Genomic DNA, 12,499 nt, shown 5'->3' with positions numbered 1-12,499 from the left:
AACCTGCCCTGTAGCTAGTAAAATTATAGCAAGTGCGATTTTATTGTTTAGAAATGCAACTACCAAAAATTGGTCAGTGAATTGGACAACTGTCAATTGCCCCAGGGGTGGGGACAAGAAGCAATGTCAAATCCCCACCTGGGGTGTGGGGACGCCCGGGGGTGGGGCATGAAATTGACAAGTGCATAATCATGATGCACCTATGAATGTAACCCCGACTACCACAGATACGGGCTGAGGTGGGGAAAGGTGGAGATTTGTATCACTGAAAGCTACTATTCCTCACCTACTGGGGGAGGATTGGCGATACAAACCCCAACAAATTCTCCACTGGCATACCCTGGGGGATAGAGGGGCTAGGTTGGGTTTTGTACGGTCGAGTGGCATGGATCTATAGGCAAATCAGTTCAAGTGGGCCCTAGTACTAATGTAGTAGCTAGAAATGCTTCTAAAGGCACACACTTCTGCATTGGTAAATGTCTTTGGTGAAGACAAATCCCCTACTTCAGTGAATTTAGCAATCAGTTCTCCCACCATCCCCGACCTTCCCCCACCCTTAATCCGTATCCGTAGTACTCAGGCATTACATTGATAGGCGTATTAAGCCGGATGCACTGCTTGAAGTATCTTAGTTTACTACAGTGGTATATCCCCAGTATATGGAACAGTTAATTGTTTGTTATTTTAGTAGTTTTTCAGTAAACCTGCATTCACTGATGTTTTACTGAGAGTTTAAAACTTAGTAAAATAATTATGTTCCATATACTTACGTTTACTGACACTTTACTATCAGTACAACTACAGTAAGGCATCTTAACAAATTAGTAAACTAAGAACCTTCAAGCAGTGATGTATGCAAGGATGTATGCAAGGATGTATGCTTAATCTCAGCTCCTATAGACAGTCTTACAGCTGTATGATTAATACTCTTACAATAAAATGTAATATTGATTTTTTAATAGAAATAATGGTTTAAAGTTACTTCTTTCAATTTAGCCATATGCAATGTGACAAAACTGCCGATGTTTTGCACACAAGGGGTTGCCAATGTCCACATGGGTATGTTGTACACTTTCTATTTAAAACCCTGAAATTTGAAATAACATACAAAATTTGGTCTATCCATTTACAAGACTTGACATTGAATTAGTACTAGCTAGGCAACTGGTTGTACATCAACATGTTTTTTGCTAAAGTGGTATAGACAGCCGCATGATTACTATGGAGTGCACTAATTAACTTTGTAATAGCCTATTATGCTTTTGAGCAGTGCTCAAAAAAGTGCTCAAAAAGCCAGCCTATTATGCTCAAATTATGCTTTCAAATCAAGGTAAGCTCTAGAGTTGGCTGTTTTGTTAGGGTATATCAGTCTTTTCTGACTGCTGTATTAGAGTATATCGATCTTATTTCCATGAAGCATTAATAATCAGCCAAGAAACAATGAAAATAATAACATTGCACATTTTCTTAATATGAATGCAGTATTAAGGTGTAGTGTGTTCACGTTTTACTATATTTTTACATGCGCTTACAAATTTAATTAAAAACCTTGGAAATCATCCTATTATGCTGGCGTAATTATTGATGTTTTTGCCAGCCTATTATGCTCAAAATTATGCCGGCGTAATGGCGCAAGCCCACTCACCTTGTAGAATAATTCTATGCTTTCTATTTTACTGTTAACAATTTGGAAAGTGCGCAGCTGTGGACTACAACATTGGCTGACAATTTCATCAAGTCCGAATCACAAAAATTTGAAGTAATGCATACCCAATGTCCACACCAAATTTTGATGGTCTGTAGTGCATAATTTTGAAGTTATTTAGTGAGAAAAGAGACCGTGTGGCTAGTCAGGGCACACTCTGTATAACAGTAATCACGTGATGGCAGCTGGTGCCGTTTGCCAGGGAATTAACCAGAGTTGTGACAAGCTGATAGCTTTAATGGATGAAAAACATTAGTTGTATCAACAACAGTAGCTGGGTAGTCTGACAGAGCTTGTTCTGTTAGTCCATAATTGAGACGCTTTGCTGTGGTCTATGAATTTCTGTGTTTGTTCATGAATTACCACAAACATGCTGTCCAATTAACTTTGTGCAGCTGCCCTTAATCCATTCGCCACCTTAATATACTAGTTTATAGTTTTTGTTATAGCACACAGCTACTTTATACACATGTGACTGTTATCATTCATGACTGTTGTACAGGGTGACTAGCTGACTGCTGTATTAGAGTATCTCGACTGTGCCTCTCTCGCTTATGTGATATCTCAAGGCTTATTTTTACCATGCAATTATTATAAATGCACACACACACATACACAGACAGACACAACACACATACAAAACCCTAACAGAGTTTACATGTAGCTGGTAATTTTCGAAGCGGTTTTCCATGTCTGGTGGTTCTTCAAAAATAAATTCCCGCTAATAAAAGTAACTTGCTTTCCATATCAAAAGAATTTTAAGCAAAGTAGAGTGGTGCTGCACCGCTATACTGCTCTTTAGGGAAGACCCTGTTTGTGTGTGTGCACACATGCACATACATGCATGCAAGCACACACACTACACTACGCATACACATGTGTGCTGTGCACACTACTTGCACACGCAACACACATGCAGAAATTCACACCATTTTATATGCAACTTTGTACTTTCTAAAGGTTAGGAGTACTAAAGAGGAAGCCAGTGTTCTCAAGAAGATAAAAAAAAAAACAGATGATGCTTTTATAATTATGTTTATTACAGACAAGAACTAAAAGTACACACAATACAGTGAATGTACAAACGTGAACATGGGATACATACTGTAGTTAAGCTCTGTCAGAGATACAGTACTCTAATAGAGTAATCATGTAAAATAAATTTGTGACCAGATTGAAAACCTGTGCATTTTCGAATTCACAAACATCAAATTACTTACACTGTAATGTATGATTCTGGCAAATGTATGTTTGGCAACACTTTTTGTTCAGGTCATTTTTGTGTGAGACTGTAGTTTCTGTGGTGTCATATCTCTTTTGGCGATCGTCCATTTTGTACAGGTCATGTTGTTTGAAACTGTTGTTGTTGTGGTGTCATATCTCATTCTGGCAATCACACATTTTGTGCAGGTCATGTTGTTTGAGACTGTTTGTTGTTGTGGTGCTGTAAATCTCATTCTAATGACAATGTTTTCTGCTTGTCCTGTCAAACGAAACTGTAGTTGTCATTGCTGTCATATTTGTTTTTCGGTGATCCTTATGTCATAATGAAGTGTGTCTTTCAGAGAACCATTTGTTGAAACAGAACAGAAAACGGAATATGAAAAAGACAAGCTGTAAAAGAAGCATGCCATGTGAAAAACTTATTGTCGGATTGGTGATCATACTACTTGTCCTCCTTGCCATACATGTAAGAGTGAATTTTACCATTAATTTTGTATTTTAATTTATTGTGATTATTAAGAGACTTCACACTATCATCCTACATAGTGTCCTTGGCAGAGGATTTTTCATAAAGTCATTGAAATCGTGCAACTTGACCCTAGGCCTTTTAAACTTACATGTAAGAGTGAATTGTATCTTGTATTCTAATTAGCTATTTGTGATTGTTAGGAGACTTCAAATTCACAGTATCATGGTACTTGGTCTCCTTGCAAAGTGTATTATTGGATTTACTACTTCATGCATGTAGGAGTGAATTACATTTGTGACCGGGCCTGCGAAAATAGGGCATGTGGGCACATGATTTTTGCCTACTTTTTCAAAGTTTCATCTTTCATAACCTTTTTTACCATTATGCTATGGCATTGCAATTTTCAGCTCTTAGTAGGCATTTAATTGGCATCATGCTACAAGTTGCAGAATGGACTTCCAATATACTGAGATATGACCTGGAGAGTGACAGGGTGTAGTTTGTACCCACATGCCCTGTTTTCACAGGCCCGGTCACATTTATATTCTATTTTATTTGTGATTGTTAGGAGGCTTTGCACTTTCTTTCTACTCGACGTCCTTGTGGGAATATTTTAAAATAACTTTTTGGATTTCTACTTAGCCTCGTTCATGTAAGATTAACTCACTTTTTGTATTCTAATTTTTTGTGATTGTTCCAGAAGTGTAATAAATGGATTTAGTTACATCAGACTGTCATACTCTATCTACTTGACCACAACATAATTGTTACAAGGTGTAATTCTTTGATCTGGGAACTTAAGACTTGTGGACATTGGCAGCATGAAGTAAGTATGAACTGTATTTTTGTATCCTATTTTTATAGTGGTTGTTACAGGAGTGCAAAAACTGTGATTGAGGAAATGGAGTTTAGAATGCCGTACATCTTACAGTAAGAGTGAAGCGTATTTTGTATTTTTATTTTGTGATTGCTACAGGGGTGTGATAATTGTGATTGTAGACATTGAAGACATACACCATGGGTCACCTTGGCAGTAAGAAGTGAGAGTAAAGTGTTCCGTATTCTATTGTATTGGTAATTTTTTTTTACAGCTGTGTTATTTTTGGATTTGGGGAGTTACACATCTTGAGTCTCCTTGGCAGCATGAAGTAAATGTGAAGTGTATTTTTATATTCTACTGACTGTTACAGGGACTTGATAACTGTGGTTGTTAAAGTGGGTACGTACACTGTTGTACATCTTGCTTTGGCGGTAAGACTGAATTATATTATTCTGCATTCTATTTTATTTGTGATTTTTGCAGAGGAGTAATTTTTGGATTTGGAGAGTAGACTGTCACACAACTTGAGTCTCCTTAGCAAGATGAAGTATGTGTTAGTAGTATTTTTGTATTCTATTTTATTAGTGATTGTTACAAGGGTGATGTACTTGTGATTGTTGAAATACAGACGGCAGTGTATTTTAAAACTTATTGATGGATTGGAGATCATGCTACTTGGCCTCTTTACTGTACCATGTAAGGATGAATTACTGTTTGTATTTTAATTTATTATGATCAGTAGGAGACTTCACAGTATCATCCTACGTAGTGTCCTTGGCAGAGTTTTTGATAAAGTCATTGCTGAATTGGAGATAATACAACTTGACTCTTTAAACGTAGACGTAAGAGTGAATTGCATTTTGTATTCTAATATATTTGTGATTGTTAGGAGACTTAATATTGTTGGGTTTAACACTTGGCCTCTGTAACATACATGTAAGCGTAAATTACATTTTGTATTCTAAATTATTTGTGACTGTTGTGAGGCTTTGTACTTTCTTCTTTGTAACCTTGTGGGAGTATATTTGAGTAAATTGTTGGATTTTTCTAGTTGGCCTCCCAGTATTAAGCAAGTATAAACTATATTTTTTTATTCTATTTTCATAGTGATTGTTATTTAGTAGTGATTGTCACAGGGGTGTGAAAACTGTGATTAAGGAATTGGAGATTTGTAATGCGGTAAGAGTTAAGCATATTTTGTATAGTATTTTATTTTGTGATTGCTACAAGGATGTGATGATGTGATTGTCAACATGGAAGACATACACCATTGTACGTCTTGGGTCACCTTGGCAGTAAGAAGTGAGAGTAAAATGTATTCTATATTCTACTTTAATGGTAATTTTTACAGGGGTGTAATTTTTGAATTTGGAGAGTTAAACTATTGCACATCTTGAGTCTCCTCTGTAGCATGAAGTAAAAGTTAAGTGTGTTTTTATATCTGTTTGTTATAAGGACTTGTTAGCTAACTGTGTTTGTTAAAGTGGACACGTACACTGCTTTGCCTTGGCAGCATGAAGTATAAGAGTGAAGTGTACTCTATTCTATTTGTGATTTTTGCAGAGCAGTATTTTTGGTTTGGAGAGCATCTTGAGTCTCCTTGGCAGTATGAAGTATGTGTTAGCAGCATTTTTGTGTTCTATTTTATTAGTGATTGTTACAAGGGCGAGGTAACCGTTGAAGTTGGAGACGGCAGTGTATTTAAAAAAAAACAACAACTTATTGATGGATTGGAGATCATACATGCTACTTGGGCCTCTTTAATGTACATGTAAGGATGAATTACCATTTGTATTTTAATTTGTATTTTAATTTATTATGATTAGTAGGAGACTTCACAGTATCATCCTACGTAGTGTCATTGGCTTTGATAAAGTCATTGCTGGATTGAAGATCACTATTGTCCTTTAATGTACAAGTAAGAATGGATTCCATTTTGTATTCTAGTCATTTGTGTCTTTTAGGAGACTTCACGGTATCGTACTACTTGGTGTCTTTGTCAGAGAATTTTTTAGTAACTCGTTGGATTTTCTACTTGGCCTCCTTTGTCAATTAAGAGTGAATCCGATTTTGTATTCACAATTATTAGAAGACTGCTACTGTGTTACCTGGTCTGTTGGCCTTTTCCAGAACACTTAGCTTGAGTAAACAATAATCATTACGAATTATATAATGCTTGTACGGCTGCTCTATTTGACAGTTTTAAAATGGTTCTGTCATAAATCATGTAATGGTACTACTGATAAGTCAGTTGATGTATCTTTATTGGTCAAGCAGTGGCCTATCTAACTAATGTAGTCCATACAATTGCAAATTATATTCATATGGTAATTACATGTCATTTAGCCAAGCCTATGTTGCTACCATTATTTTAATCAAGATTCATAATTCATTAATTAAATAACTCATACACAACAGCTAATAATGTTGAACGTCAGTGTGGTGTAACAAAAATGGGCGACTGCTTTATTAGAGTACTTCAAAGTAATTGTGCAACTGTTACAGTATTATCTCGGATAGTGACCTGGACGTTTATTTCTTTTGAGCAACTTTCACCCAGACCTAGTGGCCTGGGTGAAAAGCTACTTCAGTGAAATAAACATGTAAGCAACTTTATACCCAGGCTATTATTTGAGACCAGGCCACTATTCAAGGCAATACAGTAACTACATTCACACCGTTACTGGTGACAGGCATGACACTCCTGACTTCTAAAATGTGATTTGTTATGAAAGTAAGTTACGGTGTATATGTCACTGTGCTAAGTATTTCTGCTAACCAGTGTTTTGTATTACAGTACTGAAATGCACTCACTCTAATAGAGCATTCACCAAATTGTTATGTAATTAATTTTGCTTGTCTTTAGCAAGAATTTTCCTACAATGTACTATCTATCTGGTAAACTCTGTGCAGTTATGCTCTGGTGACATGTTGGTATCATTGCTGAAAGGAACTAGCTTAAACATGGCAGCCACAACATTGCACGGCTAATTTTCGCTGGTTTTATGCTTTGTCGCTGAAGTATTAATTTCAATATCTTTGTATTGAGCACCTGAATGTCCTGAATCAAAAGCTTATTAGTTCATGTCCACTTGTTATATAATATAATTTTTATGTGCATTTACTTTCAATACACTTTTAACAAAACAGTATTTTACACAAACTAGTTTTTGCTCATGCAGCCAGTCGCAGTGTGAAGCTCTGAACAAGAGACAACCCAAACTGAAACACTTTAGCTAACCTGGGATTATATGGATGGGATATGACAGTAGTACATTTCAGCTTTGTATGAAATTTGCTGCATGGTAAATATTCATGCATGATTTTAGAGGTAATCGGTCTTGTACTATATACAATGGTGGTCGCTACTCAGTCCATGCCTCAGGTTGCTGTACACACATCTCACTGGCAGGATGCATATATGGTAACAGTCTTTTTCTCTTATCATGGGCAAACTCCTTCACGTTCACCCATGTGATATACTGTACATGAAGCTAAATTTAACTTTTTTTCAGTTTCATTGATTTCACATGAACATATGGCCATTTATAGCACCACAGACAATGTATGCATTCCTAATAGATTGGAAAAGCCCATATTATTTACATAGTGACGTCATGGGCCTCGGTGCACGTAAACTTTATGGCCTCAACAGGTGGAAGACTTCGCTGTTCTTGTAACCAGCAAATTAGTGTTTGTTGTTTACAACTGGATTAGTTACCAAGGCTGGACTGGGTAGGGATGCTGGAGAGTAGTAAACAACAGTGTAAGAAAATTCAGGTTCAAAGGTGAAGTATGGTGTTTTAAAACGGTTGTACAAATTCCTGAAGAAACAGAAAGTGCAGCGTTGTATCTTTGCTGCTGTTTACACCACTTGTAACAGGTAGGCTAGCTAGATATTCACTGCTTCACTGTACATTTCCACTGTTTCGATAAAACTTCAGAATACAGGCACTACTTTGTCAATTGTTTAGCTCAAGCTGAGCAGTACTGTAGCATAAAATCTATTTCAATATATCACACATTTCTTTGGTTGTGTAAATGCAGCAACAAGAAGATGGCTAATAGTACTGTTGCTGAATTATTAGCTGGTGAGTACCTGCCATTGTCACTTGTCGCAAACAATATTTCTCCCAATGTCCACAAACATGCTGTGTTCTTGTTTAGTACACAACACAATAAACAATGTAAAAGGAATATCCATGCCTTCAAACTGGTCTTGAGAGAAAGTCAAACAACCACTCTGTACATTTCCTAATGTACTGGCACACTGAAACTAGGATATTCATAGGAAAACAATTTAACGTGCGTTTCCAATCCATTAGGAATGCATACATTATCTATGATAGCACATCTACATGGACAAATTTCATGTTAAATTTCCCTGTTGCTACCTTTGAGTTGGACACATCAACATGATACAATGCAAAGTACCAATGAATCATGGATGGTGTGTTTCAGTAGATACTAATTTGTTACGTACACACAATAAGTTGCTAGTATTAAATGCGTTTGATATACAAATTCTATTTAATGAACATCACGGATATACTTTTAAAAATTCCTAAACAACATAAAGCTACTTTTAGGTATCTAAGTGGCCACTATTAGACTCACATAGACAGTAGTGTGACGGAAGTATCAGCGTGTAAACTCATGGCACCCACAACCGGGCCCACAGCACGCCCCGAGAACTGCGCTCACAATGAATTCTATACAACTCACCCTTTTGCTCTCAGGTGAAACAGCCCTATTAAGGCACTGGCAGACTGGTATCTTTCAACTGTCTGGTCACACAATTGTCACACGAGCTTTGTGTAAATATAACACGCGTTTTGTGTAAATATGACACAATACGCATGTTAGTATAACACAACTGCCAGGCGTGTGAGCCCACCAACTACGTGTGAACATGCGTTGTGTGGTATTCACACAGCTGGCGTGTAGTATACACACGGCTGTTTTTACAGTGAATTGTTTGCACTTCATGGACTTTAGCTGGAGAAAGAGTGTATTAACTGAGCTTTACCACACCAGCAAAACCAAAAAGAAGCAAATCATTATCACCGAGACACTTGATTCTATCATGATGATTCAAAAACATTTAACAGGAAAAGGCCAGAATTAAATTTCCTACCAGAAAACTGTGCTTGTTCTCTCAAGTCTAAAAGTAATGGTAACCATTATAGTATAGCCTAAACTGAAACAAACATTTTTAAAATAAGCAAACTAAAGAAATTCAAGATAGCAAATGTGATTGGGCCTATGAATATAGGGCATGTGAGTACATTAAATTTGCACACTTTTCGAAATTTAATCACCCATAACTTTATGTACCAATGTGCTATAGCTTTGAAAATTTAAGCAGGTATTGGCTTTATAATACAAGTAGCAGAATGCGAATATTTTACTCTAGTACTGAGATACGTCCTGTTGTGTGACAGGGTGTGGTTTGTGTCTGCAAGGCCTATGACAGTTATTGAGACGTACGTAACTACGGTATGCATAATGATGCCTTCAGGGGTTTATGGGACTATTTAATTATTCAGTGTTTTTCTGACATACCTCAGATTTGTTAAATGGTCAGATTATCAAACAATTTTGGGTGAAACTGAAACCCACAGAAGCTATTTTGTGAAATGTTTATGGTTGCTATGTAGCTAATTAAACTTTGGTTGCTATGGTGAAATTCTGAAGGCTGACAACTGTCCGGCAGGTGGAATATTGTTTTGGGTATATACAGGACAATCCAAAAGTGCATTAAAATAAACTATAGACCATTTTGCAAACTTCACACTGCTGTCTGCCAGACTACTAATAGTATGCTACACATGGTATGTATACAAATGTGATATGTTGTACATCCTGTGGCTTATGTGATGTGTAGGAGATGATAGTTCACATTTGCCTCAATAAATAACAAATGTGAGCTATCATCTCCTACACATCATAATACCCATCTAAGTACATTGTATGCATATCACGTTTAGAGCTCATCACATTTAGAGCTCACCATATATGCCTTTTCCTCATACTTCAGTAAACTCAGAAGTATGAAATTCATACTAATGGTATGCTACCTGACTTAGTACGAGGTACATATTTCAGAAGTATGTACATAACACTAAGTCACTGCAGGTAGCATAATATGCTGTATAAAAATTAGTAGTGAATTTCTTTGCTAATTTCTGCCAAAATACTTACTATTTTTAAGTACTGGTGTTCACTACTTTTGTAGTGACCTTCATTACACACTTTTGTAGTGAATGTCGCTACATAGTAGAACATCACTGATGCTAGTTTTGTTCATTACTAAAAGTAAGTTAGTAGTGAACGTCACTACATAAAAATTGTGAGTATTGTGGCTAGTTGTGACCTTCACTACATATTTTACTGTAGTAGTGATGTTCACTGCTTTGTTTTTACTGTGTGCCATTGGTAATTTATTCATGAACTTCATACTTCCTGAATTTACTGAAGTATGGGGGCATAAAATGTACTTCAGGGTGGTATGTGATGTGTAGGAGATGATAGTTCACATTTACTAAGGCAAATCTGAACTATCATCTCCTACATGTCACATAGCCACATACACCACAGGAGTGTATGCTATACATATGTAAAGCATTATCACATTATTTTTTTGATACACATTTTACTGTGTATTATAGTGTTAATAAACCAAACTGTTCTTATGTATTATGACATATGACTATAATGTAGTTCTTTCATTCAAGAGTGCTTGTGAATGAAGATGTCATCAGGATTGCAAGGGCCATTGATAAAGCTCATCACTTTGATGTACAGGGATTTGATAGGTGGATGGGGACAAGATAAAGGGATGGAGAAGGAATAGATGTGTACTGTTATGTCACATGACTGAAAATAGAAACCTTACATTGCAAGATATCCAGTCAAAAAAAGAATTCTTGATATGGTAACACCTTAAAAATGCCATGGTTGATGTGTAGATAATGAAGTAGTACAAGCATTTTGGGAGCAGCTACCAAGTACATGTAGAATAGGTAGGTCACAATGCTCAGAAACATATTGACATAATTACCATTGCCAAAACTGTAAAAAAACATATTTTGCTCTTCTCTGTTTCAAAACTATACTATAATTAGGTTGATTTACAGTTTGCCTCTGAGTCAGCAGTCCGGGTCTTACAATTGTCAATGCTTATAAACAAGACTAAGAAAGTTTTAGGGACACTGAACATAGCTATATACCAATGTGAGAATACTAACATACGAAAACATAATAATTGTGAGTACTGTAAGACAGCAAGCATCCCTATTAATCAACTTATATATAATTGAATTAATCACTATATAATATGCTAACCCATGGATACAATAAGAGCATCCTGCAGTCAGATTAGAACTCATTTTCCTATAGAAAATATGCGGAAAAGGCGATGGTTTATAGCACCTCTGTATTGCTAAGTATAGATTAGCACACAAATCCAGGCTATTTTAGAGACCTGAGGAATGGCATTCCGAAGGTCCAAAGATATACCCTGGATTTGGGCGATAACCGATTTAGACTATGGCTTGTACCGTACGGCTCTGGTCACTGCCAATAATAGCGGCTTCCTGATCAAATTAGTGCTTAAATAATTCACTTGTAGGCTTCCTGGATGAATACAATTATAACTCGAGTATCAAACACACTAGTTGTATGAAGGTAAGTTTTGGGTGAGTTCGAGGCGAGCTAGGGTTGGAGCGAGGCCAACCTTAAAACTTAAAAACTTACCTTCATACAACGGGGTGGGGTAAAACCGGGACGGGGACGGGGACAACAGGGGTAAAACCGGGACGGGGAAGGGGAAAATAACGGTAAAACCAGAACGGGAACGGTAACGGCCAACAGGAGTAAAACCGGGACGGGGACAGCAAGTAACACAAAAGTTATATCCCTAGCTGCTGATCATAAATACTGGCGATGTTTAATTAGAAAGAAGAGCCTATATATTAGTCTTCAAGCTGGACAGCAAAGTTGGCATGGAATTCTGCTGTAGTATAAACATATCGCGATCAAATTTAATTTGAAGTCAATGAAGTTGGTATGTTAGCTATATATAGCTGTAATTTTTAGTTTTATATTTAGTGTGTTTGCTTTCCTTGCCATACCCACAGCTTGGTCAGATATGCATCTGGTCATGTTCACTGAGGGTCCATACACATGAATTTTCAAGTAGCTCATACAGTATGTGTAGCTATTATTTTGCTTATTGATTTTGTGCACATTGCATTTATATCTATACTCACTTTCTAAG

At 36.6% G+C, this 12,499-nt stretch overlaps 1 long non-coding RNA gene across 15 annotated transcripts; it reads left to right on the top strand.

The window, feature by feature from the left end:
* The first annotated feature begins 2,770 nt into the window (after positions 1–2,770).
* On the top strand, positions 2,771–6,567 carry LOC136247327 (uncharacterized). Of its 15 annotated transcripts, XR_010697398.1 has the most exons (19): positions 2,771–3,395; positions 3,476–3,548; positions 3,599–3,673; positions 3,967–4,050; positions 4,102–4,224; positions 4,275–4,328; positions 4,375–4,438; positions 4,490–4,649; positions 4,702–4,765; positions 4,817–4,914; positions 4,961–5,060; positions 5,355–5,397; positions 5,449–5,520; positions 5,570–5,634; positions 5,684–5,737; positions 5,782–5,831; positions 5,883–5,989; positions 6,045–6,136; positions 6,183–6,566. It is a non-coding gene; the product is annotated as an uncharacterized lncRNA (long non-coding RNA). The 15 variants fall into 15 exon arrangements; XR_010697401.1 differs by having other exon boundaries at positions 4,490–4,617; positions 5,570–5,737; positions 6,183–6,567; XR_010697399.1 differs by having other exon boundaries at positions 5,570–5,737; positions 6,048–6,136.
* The last annotated feature ends 5,932 nt before the right edge of the window (positions 6,568–12,499 follow it).

This window comes from Dysidea avara, chromosome 2 (genome assembly GCF_963678975.1).
Source record: "Dysidea avara chromosome 2, odDysAvar1.4, whole genome shotgun sequence".
NCBI classification, from domain to species: domain Eukaryota; kingdom Metazoa; phylum Porifera; class Demospongiae; order Dictyoceratida; family Dysideidae; genus Dysidea; species Dysidea avara.
The sequence above is the reverse complement of the archived record's forward strand: the minus strand, read 5'-3'. Positions and strand labels throughout refer to the sequence as shown.